Source organism: Elaeis guineensis, chromosome 7 (assembly GCF_000442705.2).
Source record: "Elaeis guineensis isolate ETL-2024a chromosome 7, EG11, whole genome shotgun sequence".
Taxonomy (NCBI): domain Eukaryota; kingdom Viridiplantae; phylum Streptophyta; class Magnoliopsida; order Arecales; family Arecaceae; genus Elaeis; species Elaeis guineensis.
In genome coordinates, this window is record NC_025999.2 from 33,736,633 (window position 1) to 33,756,333 (window position 19,701).

Sequence of the window (19,701 nt, forward strand, 5' to 3'; positions counted from 1 at the left end):
CATCTCATAACCTAATCAAACCTGACCTGATTGAATCCAATTCAATCAGACTTGATCCAGACTTTAATGCTCAATTAAATTGAGTTAATTAGTGATCTAATTACTAATTAATACTTTATTAATGATAGAGTTTAAGTCTAGTAGGACTCTTCACCAAAGTCTCCGTTCAGTGGGACTCTTCAGCAGAGTCTCCATCCATTGGGACTCTTCAAATTAGCCATATGATCGGAGAGAAACTTCTAATACATGTGACCCCATAGGTTCGAACCTAATCTAATAGCACAAAAATAGATTTCTATACCAATTGGAGTAACCATCTAGCAATGTACCCGATGTCCGGATAGGTCGAATGTATGCAAAGCAACACTCAAGAATCTATTTGGATATAGTTACCGTATAATTCATCCCTTTGACCCTTGATGCTAGGATGACCTGAAGTTTAAACTATCAACTCTTAACAGTACATCCATTATGTGCCTCAACCTAATAAATCTTGTGACTTCTTACAAGGATTGCCCTAGCCAAGATCTTACTAAATTGAAACATAAAGTATTCTCTCTAATCTCTTGAAGTAGTCAATTCCATCTTGACTCACGCACCGACTTCACAAGTACTTGACTATATCCACGAACCTTCCGATCTTGAATTAAAAATTTAAGTACTCCGACACCAAAGCATAGTGAGTTGTTTGTAAGTTACTATGGTGATCTCAGGTCGGAGGGATATTTATACCTATATCCCTTCGGAGTGACTCTTGACAACAGAGTGCTCTGGAGTTGGTCACGTTCAGTGAAATAATATTTTACTTGTATGCCATACCACTATCTCCATGCTTCTTGGTTAATTAGACAACCAACTTATATGGCACACAATGACCTACACTTGACATATCTATCATCCTAGTAATAGAATATTATTTGATCGCGAACTCATTTAAGAACTAAATGATAAATCCTTCTTTATCGATTTAAAATAGTCCTAAGGACTTTCATCATAATACAGAAGTTTGATATAGAAGATGTACAAGTTTGTGATGAAAATTATCGAATAAATTTTTTATTAATTAATTCATATATAATTACATCAAATAGTGCAACTGTCAACAGGCTGAGATTGGCTTTGGGACACATTTCTCAACAACTCTCACTTGTACTAAAACCAATCGATACAGTATCGTATACCCATCTTTATTTTATGATCTTCAAACTCCTTTACTGCAACGGCTTTAGTTAATGGGTCAGTCAGGTTCTCCTTTCCATCGATAATCTGAAGGTTGATGTCACCTCGATCCACGATCTCTCAAACAAGGTGGTAGCAACACAGAAGATGCTTTATCCACTGATGTGCCTTCGGTTCCTTTGCCTGAGCAATGGCTCAAGTACTACGCAATAAAGCAGAACTAGACTATCGATGGAGAGTGCCACTCCAAGCTCGGTGATGAACTTTCTCAGCCACATAGCTTTCTTTGCAGCATCGGATGTCGTGATATATTCTGCCTTGCAAACTGAATCGGCTATGGTGTGTTGCTTAGAACTTTTTCAACAGATAGCTCCACCATTTAGGATAAAATGTATCCCGATACGCTCTTGCTATCATCATGATCTGACTGAAAATTGAAATCAGTATATCCCACGAGTTTCATGTTAGATTCTCCATAAACGAGCCATTGGTCCTTAGCATTTCTTAAATACTTATGGATAGTTTTTGCAACCTTCCAATGGTTTTCACTCGGATCTAATTGATATCTACTCACTACTCCTAGTGAGTATGCCACATCCGATCTTGTACATATCATGGCGTACATTATAGAACCTACTGTCGAGGTATATGGAATTCTACTCATCTGCTCTCTCTCTTGAGGGGTTGTCGGACAATCCTTCTTTGAGAGAGAAATTCTATGACCTATCAGAAGATAGTCTTTCTTGAAATTCTTCATATTGAATCATTTCAGTATAGTATCTATGTACGTAGATTGGGAGAGTTCGAGTAGCCTCTTAGATCTATCCCTATAGATCATCATTCCTAAGATGTAGGCTGCTTCTCTCAGATCCTTCATGGAGAACTGTGATGACAGCTACACTTTTATTCCCTATAATGCAGAGACATCATTTCTGATTAAGAGAATATCATCCATACATAAAATAAGAAATACAATTACTGAACCATTAGCCCACTTATATATATAGGGTTTCTCTCTGTTCTTAACGAAGCCATATGTTTTGATCATCTTATCAAAACGTATGTTCCAACTCCGAGATGCTTGCTTTAATCTATAAATGGACCTTTGAGGCTTGCATACTTTGGACTCATCTATGGATGTGAACCCTTCAGATTGTATCATATACACCTCTTCATTCAGCTCTCCATTTAGAAAAGCTGTTTTCACATCCATTTGTCAGACTTCATAGTCTAGGTATGCCGCTATTGCAAGCATGATCCGAATGGATTTGAGCTTTGCCACAGGAGAGAATATCTCATCATAGTCAATACCATAATGTTGACGATACCCCTTAGCAACCAGACGGGCTTTATAGGTCTCCATCTTTCCGTCTACGCCCCTTTTTTTTTTGAAGATCCACTTACACCTTATGGGTTTTACCCTTTCAGGTGGATTAACCAATGTCTACACATTGTTGATCTTCATGGACTCTATTTTGGATTTCATGGCTTCTAATCATTTTTTAGAGTTGGACCTCTACATGCATCTATATAGGTGACTGGATCCTCGTTGTTTTCATGAGCTCAATAGGATCTCCATCTCGGACCAAGAAATTAGGTATCTGTTCGCTGATGCGATACTCTATCAGATCGCCTTAAGGATGTTTGTATATTGGGCTCCAGATTTGATCTTATCAAATCCAGTTCAAATTCAGTCACTGATGTCGGTTCTTCTATCTGTCGAACTTCATCAAGCTCGACTTTAGAGGTACTTATTCCTTCATTAAGGAACTCCTTTTTCAAAAAGTATGCCTTACTGCTAACAAATATCTTTTATTCAGCAGGAAGGTAAAAGTAATATCTCCTTATTTTTTGGGATACCCTACAAAATTACACTTATCGGACCTAGGTTTGAGCTTGTCGGTTTGTAATCGTTTGACATAAGTCGGACACCTTCAAACCTTAAGGTAAGTGAGGTTGACCTATGCCCTAACCATATCTCATATGATGTTTTACTAACTGACTTGCTCGAAATATTATTGAGCACAAAACAGGCTGTCTCAAGTGCATATCTCCAAAAAGAGATCGGTAGACTTGCAAACCCCATCATGGACCGAACCATATCCAACAAGGTTCGATTCCTCTTTCTGAGATATCATTATGCTGTGGTGTTCCTAGAGGAGTCTATTATGAGAGAATTCTATTCTCTCCAAGATATGTCAAAAATTCATTGGAAAGATATTCATCCCCTCGATCATATCGAAGAGTCTTAATACTTTTTTTAGTTTGTTTCTCTACTTCATTATGAAATCGTTTGAACATTTTAAATATTTAGACTTATGTTTCATCAAGTAGACATACCCATACCTAGATAGGTCATCTATGAATGTAATGAAATAGCTATATCCTCCTCTGGCACTAATGTTCATAGGCCCATAAATATCACTATGTATTAGACCTAGAACTTTACTAGCTCGTTCATCTTTTTCAGTAAAAGATGACTTAGTCATTTTTTCAAGAAGACAAGACTCACAAGTCAGCAATGATTCACAATCATTGATACTGAGGATACCCTCTTATGCTAACCTATTTATCCTGCTTTTGTTAATATGATTGAGCCTGCAATACCAAAGGTAGGCATCTATGATATTATCAATCTTTGGATGTTTATTTGGAGTGTACATTACACTCACAGGCTGTGACAAAATATGGATGCCATTTCTTAATTATCCTCATATTATTGTAACATCATTCCTAATGATATCACAATAATCATTCTTTATTAAGAAACTATAATCATATTTGGCCAAAAGGCCAACAGAGATTATATTCATAAAAAAAGCTGAACAATAGTGACAATCACTTAAAATGACACTATTAGACTAGAAAACTAGCTCGACGACTCCTAAAGTCCGGATTGAAACTTGACTTCCATCTCCCATATTTAGGAATCTCTTGTCGTTCTCAAATTTTCTATTAACTTGAAGTTCTTGCAATGAATTGCATATGTGAACTAGACTTTTGGTATCCAATATTCAGATAGTAGTATCACATATAGAGAAATTACAGTGTGTCATCATATAAGCACCTTTATTAGCAACTAATTGCTCATTTCTTTTTAGCCTCTTTAGGTCATAGTCTGCTTGACTCGATTCAGTCCTAAACTTTTAACTAGATTGGACTTAAGACCAATGTTCAACTTTTGATACTGGCTATCGAAGTTGGGACCAATAAGCTCATCACTGTCAAACAGTGAGTGGAGTGGTAAATTATTAGCCATTTATGAAAAGAAAGAAAACACAGACCTAATTAGTATATGAATTAATCAAGCTTAAGGACATGGACTTTAGTCTAAAGGTTCTTTCACTATTTTATGTGAATTGATAGCCTCTAACTCCAATTCGAAGAATTATCTTAATTCCTTAGTGGGTACTAGAATCCACACAGACTGCATACAGGTCTGAGTATGGCTCGACCAACTTATATGCATCTATGGAAAGGTTCTCAACCAATTATTTCTTCGAATAATTTTTAGTAATTTATTTTGCCCCAAGTTTCATTTCAGTAAGCGATGGGCCTCCACTAAAAGTCCTGGTTAGGTCCAACTATTAACATGAACCTACTTAGTGATTCTAACTAATGAATAATTGAACGATGGATCAGGGTGGACTAGCAACAAGTCGATCAACGACAAGTCATCAATCCTCCTACTGACTTTATCAAGTCATGTCGAGGATAAAGACAAGTCGAACTAGGGGCACTTAAATCAATCGAACTAATTTTCTAGTAAGCATGGGTCAACCCTAATCATTAAGCGATTTGACCAAAACTTGATTCGCCATGTTGGCTAGGTAAGTGAGATTGATAAGAGGGATATGCCATTAACTTGTTATAGACTCAATCTATACGAGTAGCTCTCAATTAAAAATCATCAGTCAAGATGTCAAACTTATCTTAGACACCAACTGGTTAATCAGTTTCAATTAGATCTACTTATGAATTTGGGTTCGACCGCTGAGCTCAAGATCAAAGTCCATTTGGATCTAATCAAAGACATGGACTCGACCAACTATAACTATTGTATTAGCTCTAAAAAAATTTTGATTTAATCTAATTTCTCTTTTTAGTCCATTTGATCTTTGATTCTAACCTAATCTAACCTAATTAGGAGGACCTGATCAAGCTAACCCATAAATCCATCACCCATGTTTTATGCGAATGACATTAGATCTTTAATTCATAATTTTAGATCTAATAGGTTCAACTTAATTCTTAATTAAGTTTGAGGCTATGAGTAGGGGTTTGATATTTGAAAATAATTTCAAATTTTATAAAATATTTTTATAATTATTTTTATGCATAATCATTTAGATCTGAAATTTGAATCGACTCACACCTGGATTGAGCCGACTCATCACAATGGGTCGACTAAGTTTTGAGACTTAGTTGACTCATTGATAATGAAATATTAATCATAATTTTTAGCCTGTTACATTGAGTCAGCTCAATAGAAATTAAGCTGACTAATCAGGATCCTAAGTCGATCCAAATAATACTGAGTCGACTCAACAGATGAACGATAATAATTATATTAATTTTAGATCAAAATAATTTAACATAAATAGTAATAAAATCAATCATAAATTATTTTAAAACTATTCTAAATATGTTCATGATTTTAGATTTTATTTGCAAAGATTAGATGCAACTACTTTTCATACAATGTATCATATACACAATCTTAAGATTTTACAGAAAGGTAAAATTTTCTTTTGCATTCATCTTCATGGGATATAGTCACAATGGCACCCCTATAATCATAAAAGGACCCAATTGAATGAAAAAAAGAAAGATCTAATCTCTATTACCTCTTATGATCGGACGGTCTGGTGACATATCGATCCGATTACTTCGCTACTTAGATCATCTAATCTAAATAATTTAGATCTAATCTAAATTATTTTAGATCTAATTATTATATTTTAATCATATCAAAATTAGATAATAATTATCATAAATAAATTTTACATTCTTCAAATTAAAATCAGATTTTATAAAGATCAGCACAAACTTGGACAACCTTTGCACTATAAGGGGAAACCTTACAGTAGGACAACCTTATATCAGTTTATGTGATCAGATCTATAACTAATTTTAGATCTAAATATTATATATCAGATCTAATTTAAATTAAATTATAGATCTAAATACATATAATATCATATCATATCAAACCGTGGCTCTGATACCACTGTTGGGATGCACCGAGATTTCATGCATGCATATCAAAAGTGAAAGAACATTAGATTAAACTATTTAATCTATAAATGTATACATAAGATCTAATTTTAAAATTTATACAAATAGATCTATGAAAAGAATTTATATGCATAAAAATCTGAATATAAAATAACAAGCATGTGAACCAAAAATAGTATTTAGTAATAGATCTAATCTACTACTTCTAGGGTTTCGTACCCAATATCTAAGCATGGGTAGTCAAACTTCATGATCGAGAATATAGATCTAAAAATCTTCTCTGATCGCTCACAGCCACACAAGCATTCGACCTCTATGGATGGTTCACACGAAGCCCTCAGACTGATCAGCCCTTTGCGGGAGTGCTAGCTTGCGCAGTCGGTTTTTGATGGCAGATCTGATTTGATCTCCTTCTTTGATCATCTTGAATCTTTTCAATGTTATAGATGGATTAGAGAAGGATGCTGGATAGTGAAGAAAAATCTGATGAAGACTCTCTTCTCTTTGATTTTCTCTCATCCAAAAATCTTAGAACAGTTCTAGGTCTCTCACCCGAGAGGAGATCGGTCTCCTCGTTTGTTCATGCCAAGGAAGATAGAAGCCCACCCAAATCTCATACCTCAAAGAAGATTTTTGGCCCCTCTTTCCCTCTGATATCTCATGGTGAAAAGCTCTCTATTTTTGGCACACAAAAATGTAGCCTTTTTGTTGTTGTTGCACAAAACAGGTTAGATAGGATAAGAGCTGGAGTTTATTGCAATTCAAACCATTTTGAATTTTAATTTAACTCCAACTTTTTTTCACCCTTGTCTAACTTAAATAGGAGCTTACTAAAAAATTTGGGCATAGAAAATAATCAAAAACATTTCTTTTTCTCATATACAATGGGCACCTTCATAAGAAGCCATCGTATGGAAAGATAGGGATAGGGTTTTAGGTTGAAATTCAAATGATTTTGAATTTAATGCAAAACCAACCAAATCCTATCCTTAATGGGTGACAAAAGAAGGGTTAGCTTCTAATTTTTTTATATACAAACTGATTTTGTATGGTGAGAAAAGGCATGAGACCTTTTGGGTGGTGCAAGGGAGAGAGTCCCATTCATCTGGGACTCTAGGGTTTAACCAATTGGATTTCTTTCAAAACCAATCCAATTAGATCCAAATAAAATATGATAAACCTAATATAATTAGACTCCTATAACTTCAATTACATCTAATCAAATCAATGAATTAATTGAGCCATAGACCCGATCAAATTAGGATCATTTTCTTTTACCGATTAGGTCATCTCATAACCTAATCAGACCTGACCTAATTGAATCTAATTAAATTAGACTTGATCCAGACTTTATTGATCAATCAAATTGAGCTAATTAGTGATGTAATTACTAATGAATCTTTCATTAATGATAGAGTCCAAGTCCAGTGGGACTCTTCAGCAGAGTCTTCGTCCAATGGGACTCTTCACCAGAGTCCCCATCCACTGGAACTCTTTAGATTAGCCATGTGATTGGAGAGAAAATTTAATGTATGTGACCCTATAGGTTCGAACCTAATCTGATAGTACAGAAATAGATTTCTGTACCAATTAGAGTAATCATTTAACAATGATATCTGACATCCGAATAGGCCGAATGTATGCAAAGCAATACTCAAAACTTATTTGGATATAGTTACTGTATAATTCATCCCTTTGACCCTTGATGTTAGGATGATTTGGAGTTTAAACTATCAACTCTTAATAGTACATCCATTATGTGTCTCAACCTAATAAATCCTATGACTCCTCACAAAGATTACCCTGGCCAAGGTCTTACTAAATTGAAACACAAGTATTCTCTCCAATCTCTTGGAGTGATCAATTCTATCTTGACTCATGCACCGACTTCACAAGTATTTGACTATGTTCAGACACCTTCCGATCCTGAATTAGAAATTTAGATAGTCCAGTACGAAAGCACAGTGAGTTACTTGCAAGTCACCGTGGTGATCTCAGGTCAGAGAACACTTATACCTATATTCCTTCGGAGTGACTCTTGACAGCAGAGTGCTTCGGAGTTGGTCACGTTCAGTAAAATATACTCCTACATTTCACCTGCATGCCATACTAGCATCTCCACACTCCTTGGTTAAGAGGATAATCAACCTATATGGTACATAATGACCTACATTGATATGTCTATCATCCTAGTAATAGCATATCATTTTGTTGTGAACTCATTTAAGGACTAAACAATAAATCTTCCTTTATCGATTTAAAATAGTCCTAAGGACTTTCATCATGACATAGAAGTTTGATATAGAAGATGTATCAGCTTATGATGAAAATTATCAAATAAATATTTTATTAATTAATTCATATACAATTACAACAAATAGCACAACCATCAACAGGCTGACAATTGACTTTGGGACACATTTTCCAACAGTATTTGACTGCACCAAAAAATCTTTCATCACTGAATTAGAAATTTAGGTAGTCTGGCACTAAAGTACAGTGAGTTACTTGCAAATCACCATGGTGATCTTAGGTCAGAGAGACACTTATACTCATACCCTTCGTGAGCTACTCTTGATCGCATAGTGCTCCGCAATTGATCACGTTCAGTGATAATGTACTCCTATATCTCATCTGTATGTCATACCAGTATCTTCACACCATTTGGTTATGAGGACAACCAATGCATATGGTATACAACGATCTACATTTGATATCACTATCATCCTAGCAATAGCATTTCATTTGGTCACGAACCAGTTTAAGGACTATGGAATAAATCCTCCTTTATCGATCAAAGTAATCCTAAGAACTTCATCACAATACAGGAGTTCGTTAGAAGATATAACCTTATGATGAAAAAAACTAAATAATTTTTATTATTGATCATTTATAAATATTTATAATTAGCACAATCGTCAAACGATTGGCTTTAGTATATAATTTTCAACAACTTCTACTTAGACTAAAGCCAATCAATATAGTATCATATACCCATCTTCGATTTATCATCTCAGAACTCCTAGATACCGAGGCTTTAGTAAATGGATTGGTAAGATTTTTCTTTCCGTTGATCTTCTAAAGTTCGATGTCACCTTAGTAGATTTTTTGAATAAAGTGGTAGCGATGCAAAATGCTTGATAAGTTAATGGGACTTTAGCTCTTTGGCATGAGCTATGGCTTCGGTGCTGTATAATACAGTAGGATCATCATAGGAGGGTGTCACTCCTAGCTTGTCAGTGAACCTGTACAATCATATAGTTTTTTTGCAAATATTAGATGTTGTAATGCATTCTGCCTCACAAATTGAATTTACTATATTATTCTGCTTGGAACTTTTCTAGCAAATTACTCCATTATTTAGGATAAAGATGTATTTTGACACATTCTTGCTATTATTATGTCCAATTAAAAACTAAAATCAAACTCCATAAGTTTTAAGTCAGATTGTCCATAACTGAGTCACCGATCCTTAGTATTTTCGAATACTTAAGGATGACCTTTTAGTGATTCTCACTTGGATCTTGCAGGTATCTACTCATTACCTCTAGTGAGTATACTATATTCGATCTCATACATGATGTTCATGATAGAACAAATTTTACTAATAAACACTTTATATACATAGACTGAGATAACCTAACTAGGCTTTTAGATCTATCTCTATAGATCTTCATCCTTAGGATGAGGGATGTTTTTTCTAAGTCCTTTATGGAGAACAATGATAATAGTGAAACCTTTATTCCTTATAATATAAAAAATATTATTTCTGATTAAAAAAATTTTATTCACATATAAAATAAGAAATATACTCATAGAACTATTAACCCATTTGTATTTGCAGGGTTCATCTTTATTCTCAACGAAGCCATGTATTTTTATCACTTATCAAAATATATGTTCCAACTCCAAAATATTTAGCATTATCATAGGAGAAAATATCTTGTTATGGTCAATACCATAATGTTGACAATATTCTTAGATAACCAGACAAGCTTTGTAGGTCTCCACCTTCTTATCTGCGCCCTCTGATCCTATTGGAGATCCACTTACACCCTATGGGCTTTATCCTTTCGAGTGGATCAACGAGTGTCCATACACCATTGACCATTATGGACTCCATTTCGGACTTTATGGCTCCAAGCCACTAATCAGAGTCGATTCCCTATATGGCATCCATATAGGTGATCAGATCCTTGTTGTTCTCATCGAGTTCAATAAGATCACATCCCGAAACTAGAAATCAAAGTATCTATCCGACGAACGCGGTACTCTATCGGATCACCATAATGGTGCCACTACAATGGGTTCTGGATTTGATCTAATCAAATCCAGTTCTGTAGGTTTACTAGATTGTGTCAGTTTTTCTATCTGTCAAACTTCATAAGTTTCATATTAAAGGCATCAGTTTCTTCACCAAGGTACTCATTTTCTAAAAGAATGCCGAACAACTTTTGTTCTTTAGTAAGATAGAAGTTATATCCTTTAGATTTTTTGGGGTATCCTATAAATTAATATTTATCAGATTGAGATCCAAGCTAATTGGTCTACAAATACTTGACATAAACTAAACACTCTCAAATCCTAAGATAAGAGAGTATCCGCTTACGCCTAGTCCATATCTCATATAGAGTATTTGCAACTGATTAGTTCGAAATCCAGTTGAGAACATCACAAGTAGTCTCAAGAGCATAATCCTAAAAGGAGACTGGTAGAGTTGTAAATTCCATCATGAATCAAACTATGTCTGATAAAGTCGATCCAATAAGAGAGAATCCTATTCTCTTCTAGACATGTCAAAAAACTCATCGGAAAGGCATTCTCTTTCTTGATCTGATCGAAGAGTTTTAATATTTTTCTTAGTTTGTCTCTCTATTTTATTAAAAAATTATTTGAACATTTCAAATAATCCAAATTTATGATAGACATGTTTGTAGATCCAATACATCAGTATATATCAAATTTAGAATATCATTGGCTCATTCACCTTTTCCAACAAAAGGTGACTTGATCATCTTACTAAAGAGATAGGATTGACAGATTGACAATGATTCACAATCATTGACTTTGAGAATTATTTTCTACTTATCCTATTCTCATTTATATGACCGAGCCTAAATTGCCAAAGATAGGCTTCTATGACATTATCTACTCTAAGGAGTTTATTTGTTGTGCACATTATACTAGCAGACTGTGACTATTCCATTTCTTAGTTGTCCACATATGATTTTGACATCATCTATAACAATATCACAAAAATCATTTTATATTGACAATGTAAATTCATTCTTGACCAGAAAGTCTATGAAAATTATATTCCTCAAAATAGATAATGGTGACCATCACCGAAAATGATATTATTAGAATCAAAAACTTGCTTGAGAATTCCTAAAGCCAGAACTAAAACATGACTTTTAGCTCCAACATTCAAGAATATTTTATTGTTTCTAATCTTTCTACTAACCTGAAGTCATTGTAATAATTTGCATGAACTTTCGATATCCAATACTCAGATAATAGTATCACAGATAGAAAAATCATAAGATATTATTATATAAGTACCTTATCCAGCAATCCTTTGCTGATTTCTCTTTCTTAGCCTTTTCGTGTCAAGGGGCTCTGCCAGATTAGGTTAACCTCAGACTCTTTTATTAGTTCGGGCTCCTCAGCCCAAGCACGACTCTTTTACACCTTTTCTTTTTCTTTCTCAAAAGATTGTTGCCTCACTGAAGACACATCTTCAGAGGTACAAAATAACTCCTTCAATATTTGAAGAATTTTCTCTCACTGAGTATCATCAAATTTACAACTAAATTTATATTTTTCGTTGCTCTCAATAACACTACACGGTGATACGATCATTTGGCCACTTTTAATAAGTACCTTTGATCGTATCATATATGTGGAATGTGAGAACATTAGGTGCTGGATCCATAATTATATATAGGATCCATTCATACTCTAGAACTATTTACAACTTTTGATGCCAACTATCGAAGTTGGATCTTATAAATTAGTCACTGTCAAACAGTGAACGGAGCAACGAATATTTAGCCATAACTGAAAGAAAAACATAAGATCTCTATATTTATGAATTGATTAAGCCTAAAGACTTGGACTTTAGTCTAAAAGTTCTCTTACTATTTTAGTCGAATTGGTAGCCTCTATTTCCAATATGAGGAATTATCCTAATTTCTTAGTGGGTACTAGAATCCACATGATTGCACATGAGCCTGAGTTTGGCTGGCTCACCCATATACATCTATGGGTAGGTTCTTTAACCAATTATTTTAGTAAATAATTTTTAGTAATTAATTTTGCCCTAGATAGCTTTTTAGTTGACTTTGATCTTCTCTGCAAGCTCTGGTTAGGTCCAATCATTAACATGATCATACTCAAGAATCTAACTATCAAGTGATCAGGCCCGACTTTAGCCGGCCAACCGGAATACTTGCTAGAGAGACTCGACTAAGTCATCATATTATGAATGATAATACCAATAGTAGATGAGCACCAGGCCTTTGGGCCTCTAATGATCATCATACTAATGGACCCATTATCACCTAACTTAATGGGAGGCCATGATTTAGTTATCACCATAACTATCTCATTTTAGAGATCTAATAATTTAGAAAATTTAATTTATGAATTAAGAGAAGAGAAGAGAAGAGATCAACCAGTAAACCACAATTCTCCCACTGACTTCACCAAGTCATTGAATTGGATTATGATCATGTTGGTTGAAATGGCACCTAGATCAGTCACACTGATCAACCTTAATGACATGGATCAACTCTAATCACTTAGTAGTCTGATCAAGATATAATCCACCAAATTAGCCAGGTAAGTGAGATCGGTGGGAGGGTATGCTAAGCTTGCCTTAGACACTATCAAAATGGCCAGGTAACCCGCTTCCAATTAAAAACCACCGATCGAAATGCTAAATTTATCTTAGACACTAATTGATTAATTTGTTTTGATTTGACCAGCTTAATGATTCAGGTTCAACCATTGAGCCACAATCAAGGTCTATTTGGTCTAATCAAAGACATGAACTTGACCATCTACAACTATTGTATTGGTTTTAGAGAAATTCTGATTTAATCTAATTCAATATTTACTTAGATTTAATCAATTTCTTTACTTAGTCCATTAACTCTTTGATTCTAATCTTAGATGTTATCCAATTAAAAAGATTTGATTTGAGCTAACCCATACCCTCATATTTTATACAATGTCATTAGATCTTAAATCATAATTCTAGATCTAATCGATTCTACACTTAATTCTTAATTAAGTTTCAGCATCAACATAGATTTAAGTTAAGTTTTGAATGATTTTAATTTTTTATTTTGTAAATAATTTATAATAAATTTTATGCAAAGATTTTTTATTCTAAAACTAGGTCGACTCAATCAACAACTATGCTGGCTACACAAGAGGACTGGGTCAACTCAGTTCAAAATCGGATCGGCTCAGTAATTATGCAAGTATATTTCAAAGAATTTTAGATCTGAAAAATCTTGTATAATTCTAAAATAAAATCAATCATAAACACCCTTTTAGATCATATCTAATTTTTTTTTGATTTTTGATTTTATTTTTTTATGATTAAAATAATTTTAATCATATAGATTAGATATTTTACTTTTCATACAACTTTGTATCACATACAACAAACATAGAATTTCAAGATCTAGGATTTTATAAAAAAATAAGTTCTTCCTTTCACATTCTTCTTCATGAAATTTAATCATATGATACCCCTACATACTACAAGAGCATCCCATCGAATGAGAAGGGAGGGCCTTTAAATCCTTCTTGCCCCTATGATCGGATAGCCTGGTGATCAACTCAATCCAAGTACTTACTAATCGAATCAATTAATCTAATTATATATCATATATGTTTGAATTTAGATCTAATCTAAATTATATCAGATCTATTCATAAGCTCAGATTACATCTAAATCAGATCATAAATATCACATGCAATATATAAAATCAAATTTTATCAAAGATAAGCACAAACTAGGACAACCTGTTCACTGTAAGGGATAAACCCTACAACAGGACAACCTTATTTCAGTTTGTGTGATCAACCATTAATTAAATTTAGATCTAAGATATCACATATCAAATCTAAATAAAATTAAATTTTAGATTTAATATGTATATATAACATGTCATAATGAACCTAGGCTCTGATACCACTGTTGGAAAATGTAGGCAATTTTATGCATATATTTCAAAAGTTTTTAAAATAAATTATAACAAAAAGTAACTAGATTAATCATATTAATTTAACATGCATATGATTAAATCAATAAATCAATCTACTCTAGAATCTATGATATGATATGTGACATATAAAATATAAAAAAATCAAAAAATAAAATCTGGATGTATACATGTGAGCAGTAGATCAAATCTACTTTTAATTTGAGTTCAGAACTCGATATCTAAGCATGGGTCGATGATCACCACTGTTGAGAGATATAGTAAAGAAGATCCTTACTGGTTGCTCGTAGCTGCACACATGTTCGACCCCTACGAAAAATTCACTCGAAGTCTCGATCTGATCGGTCTCCTTAGGAGTGCTAGCTCGCACGAAGACCATCTAATTGACTGATCTGGATCACTTCTTCAAATCTCTCAAATTTTTTCAGAGGTTGAAGAAGGACATCCAGAGGAAATGAGAATGAGGAAGAAGAATGGAGAGGAGACGCTCTTCTCCCTTGTTTTTCTCTCTTCCCAAACCCTTAGGAACAAACCTAGGGTTTCTAGATTTTTCGCTCACCCAAAGAGGAGAGGACTCTCCTCTTTCTTTCACGCTATGAAACCATGCCCAAAAACACTTCATCACGAAGACCTTTTTCTCTTCTCACTCTTACTCATATGAAAGAAATAAACCCTTTTTATTTTGGCATGAAAGGAGGTTGGGTTGTGAAGAGTCCAAGATATGTTGGATTCTACATGAGTTGTCGCCACCTTTCACAAAACCATGCCCAAAAAAATGCAACACACATTCTCCTTTTTCTTTACCATGATAAATCAGATCTCATCTGATATCTCATGGTGAGAAACCCCTTTTTTTCACACAAAAGAATGGGAAAAGAAGGCATGGCATGAAGGGTGGTTTAGATGAGAACAAACACCTCTTGATAATGAATATTTTTGAAATCAAATTTCAAATCTTTCCTTTTATCAAAACCCAACCAACTTTGGCATGGAGAAAGGGATGACATAAGATGTAATTGGCATAGAGAAACCTCATGCAAAACATTTTTAATGTGAGGAAGGTGGGCATCCAAAGTTTAGGTGGCGCATGGGAAGAGTCCAACACTACATGGACTCATGGACTCTTAGTTTCCTTATTCGACTCCCAACCAAATCACATTTGGTTAAGTCCAAATAAATAGATGAAATTTAATCTAATTAGATTCATAAATCTTTTATCAAATCTTAATCCAATTAAAAATTGATTGAACCAAAGTCCTGATCAAATCAGAGATAATTCTTCCTTAGCGATTAGGTCATCTCATTACCTAATCGGGTCAAACCTAATTGAATCTAATTCAATTAGATTTGATCTAATCCTGTTTGGTCAATCAAATTGAGCTAATTAGTAATCTGATTACTAATTAATCTTCTATTAATTTACTAACACTCAGTGAATAAATTTATTATAACTTTTGTACAAGATTAACTATCAATCAAATTGACGATTAAACCTTCGAATGATTCTCAATCGTTGATCAATCACATGATTAGTCATAAATTTTTTTTAAGTGTGATCTCATAGGTTCGGACCTAAACCAGTAGCATAAAAATAAATTTCTGAACCAATCGATGTAACCATCTAGCAATGAGATCTGATGTCTGGATAGGTCGAATGATGGTGAAGCAACATTCAAGAACCTACTAGCATATGTTTACCGTACAATTCATCCCTTTGACCCTAATGCTCAAGGATGATCTAGGATTTAACTGTCCATTCTAGATAAGTCATCCACATTGTACTTCAATCTTTTAAATCCATCATATGGATTATTCGAATCCAGATTTTATCAAATTGAAATATATTGATACATTAACTCCTGCTTATTCGGAAGGGTCAATCTCATTTTGACTCACGTACTGACTTGACAAGTACTTGACTGTGCTTAGAATCTTTCATCACTGAATTAGAAATTTAAGTAGTTTGGCATCAAAGTACAGTGAGTTGCTTGCAAGTCATCGTGGTGATCTCAAGTCAGAGAGACACTATACCCATATCCTTTGCGAGCTACTCTTGACAGCAGAGTGCTCCGTAGTTGGTCATGTTTCGTGATGATATATTTCTATATCTCACCTGCATGCCATACTAGTGTCTCACGATATTTGGTTACAAGAACAACCAACGTATATGGCACATAATGACCTACATTTGATATTGCTATCATCCTAATAATAGCATATCATTTGGTTGCGAACCAATTTAAGAGCTACGTGATAAATCCTCCTTTATCGATCAAAGTGATCTTAAGGACTTTATCACAACACAGGAGTTCGTTAGAAGATGTAATCTTGTGATGAAAAAAGTGAAATAACTTTTATTATTAATAAATTCATATGTATTTATAATTAGTACAATCATCAAACGATTGACTTTAGGACATAATTTCCAATATGGGCCTATGCCTGCATGTGCCCGCATGCTGGGATTGCCCACTTGGTTGGGTCGGGCATGCACTGTAGGCCCCCCTGGCCTACCTTCGAGCCTGCACGGTGCGGCCCTGTTGGTTTGGATGCTGCAGATCTCATTGCTTTGCATCTTCGGACTCCTCGCAATGTGCTCTTCGAGTTGGGCTTCTTTGCATCTAGGTTTTCACTCCTGTGGATCAAATTTTGAGGCATCTTTCCCAACACTTGACTCCTAGTGATCCCCTTAAGTAGAATGCCCAGGATTAGCCAATCCTAACTTCGGCCTCTAGCCTATCTTAGTCTCCATGATAGCTAACATCTGACATTTGTCCAACATATGGAGACGACTGGATACCTAAACTAACCGATCACTAACTTCAGCCATAGGTATACTTCAGCCCTCACCAATCTTTATCTCATTGAACATAGTTAGCTCTAGCCACTTCTTTCCTTCAGCATTCGCCTCCATTGGACCACGCCGAAGCCTTAACAAAAGAAGCCAGTCCAATCCAATCTGCATCCTCATTTCAAAATTTAAAAATGCCCGTGATATTTAGCTGGCTCTAGAATAGATAAGGTAGGTGTAACCACCTGATCTCAAAAATTCTGATAAAAAATCTTACCATATCATGTCTAAATCAATCATGTAATCTGTCCAAAATGGCTCTCTAGCCCTCACCTACAAAAGGACCTCCAAGAGATCCTGGAGGTATGCGCACACGATCTCTTTCTGCATTCCTTTTCATCTATGCTAGATATTTGACTTAAGCATCAAAGGATCCCCATTGGAGCCAACTTCTATTGGAGACTTTTCTTGCAGAACCTGCCACCACCATCTAGCTGTTACCGACCTGCATCTCCATCAAGCTCTAGCCAATCTAATCTCAAGATAGATTTCTACCATAATAGATTGATGCTAGAGGAAGGGCTCAGGCCCATTTATAGGAAGGAGTAAGTCTCTAGTCAAAAAAACTTCATCGTGTCGTCCCAACGCCATCGAGATCCTGATGATCATATCTATTGGACATTGACGAGATCCAGACTAGCCATCTCATAATCAACTAACATTGATCAGATCTAGTTGCCTCCAAATCAATCAACATCCTCCAAACTATCCTAATCGAGCTCAAAACTGGGGCTTATGATCCAAATAAAGAAGAAGACTAAGAGAATCCTCGATTCTTGGATCATTCTTACTTTCTTGTCTATATTTAAAATTTAATTTAAATTTTTAGCAAGATTCAAATGAGGAAGGAGATCGCAACATCCAGATAAAAAAGAAGGATCCAAATAAGGAAGGAGATCGCGATGTCCAATGAGAAAGGATACTACAAAAATTCTTCAATTTTCAAATTCTTATTATTTTTTTGTCCATATTTTAAATTTGAATTCTTAGCGGGATATAAACAAGGAAGGAGATCGCAACATATTAAAATCCAAGTAAGAAAGGAGATTATGAAAATCCTCTAAATTTTTTCTTTTAAATCATGATGAATCTATACTTCCTCATCTACTTGAATAGAATCAAGGACATTCTATGAAAATAGACCCTAAGAGAGAGAGACTCCCACAATTAAAGCTCTCATGGTAAGAGGCTCACAAGCCCTTTTCTATTATTCTATTTTCTTTCCTTTTTATATGTCCACAAGTCATAAGAGAGCGAAGATCAAGGTCAATCCAAAGTGAAAATCAAGTCAACTTGAGGTAAAAATCAAGGCAATCTGAGGTCAAAATCAAGGCCAATTCAAGGTAAAAATTAAGGCAATCTGAAGTCAAAATAAAGGCCGATCTGAAATCAGATCTAGGCCAATCCAAAACTAGATTCAGGCTAATCTGAAGCCAAATCTAATCCAATCTAAAGTCAAAATAAAGGCTAATCTGAAGTTAGATCAAGGCCGATCCAAAGTTAAAATCAAAATCGATCCAAAGTCCAGATCAAGGTCGATCCGAAGTTAGAATTAAAGTCAATTTGAAGACTAGATCAAGATCGATCCAAAGTTAGAATCAAAGCTGATTCAAAGTCTAAATCAAAATCAAGGCCAATCTGAAGCTCAGATCCAGGCTAATCTGAAGTCAAAATTGAAGTGAATTTCAGTGCAGGGGTAAAATGGTAATTTTAAATTTTTTAAAAAATTATAATTTTATGATGAAAATTATTAATTAATCTAATTAATTAACATATATAAACCCTATACAAAGATCTAAATATGATATATACATAGCCTGTATTTAAATTTGAAATTCAAACTTCTACAGTAAACAATTTACTGTTATGTGTTCAAAACACATTACCTTTGTGTGGATAGTCGATTGTCGCAATCTGATCACCATCGGGAGGGTCTGATCATCGTAATGTAGCCACATAGTGTGTCTAGCCTCTGTGGATCATCCACACGAAGCTTTCGATCTGATTGGCTCCTCACGAATGCTAGTTTATGGCTGAACCCTTTTGATGGCCGATGTTTATCGAACTCCTTCGATCTTGATCTGTCAAATCTTTGGAGGCTCCAGATCATCAGTAGATATGCTTGAGAGGTTGTTGAAGCTCTTCCTGAAGTCTGGTGGGCTCACGACACTCGTAGCTCACTTTCTCACTTCC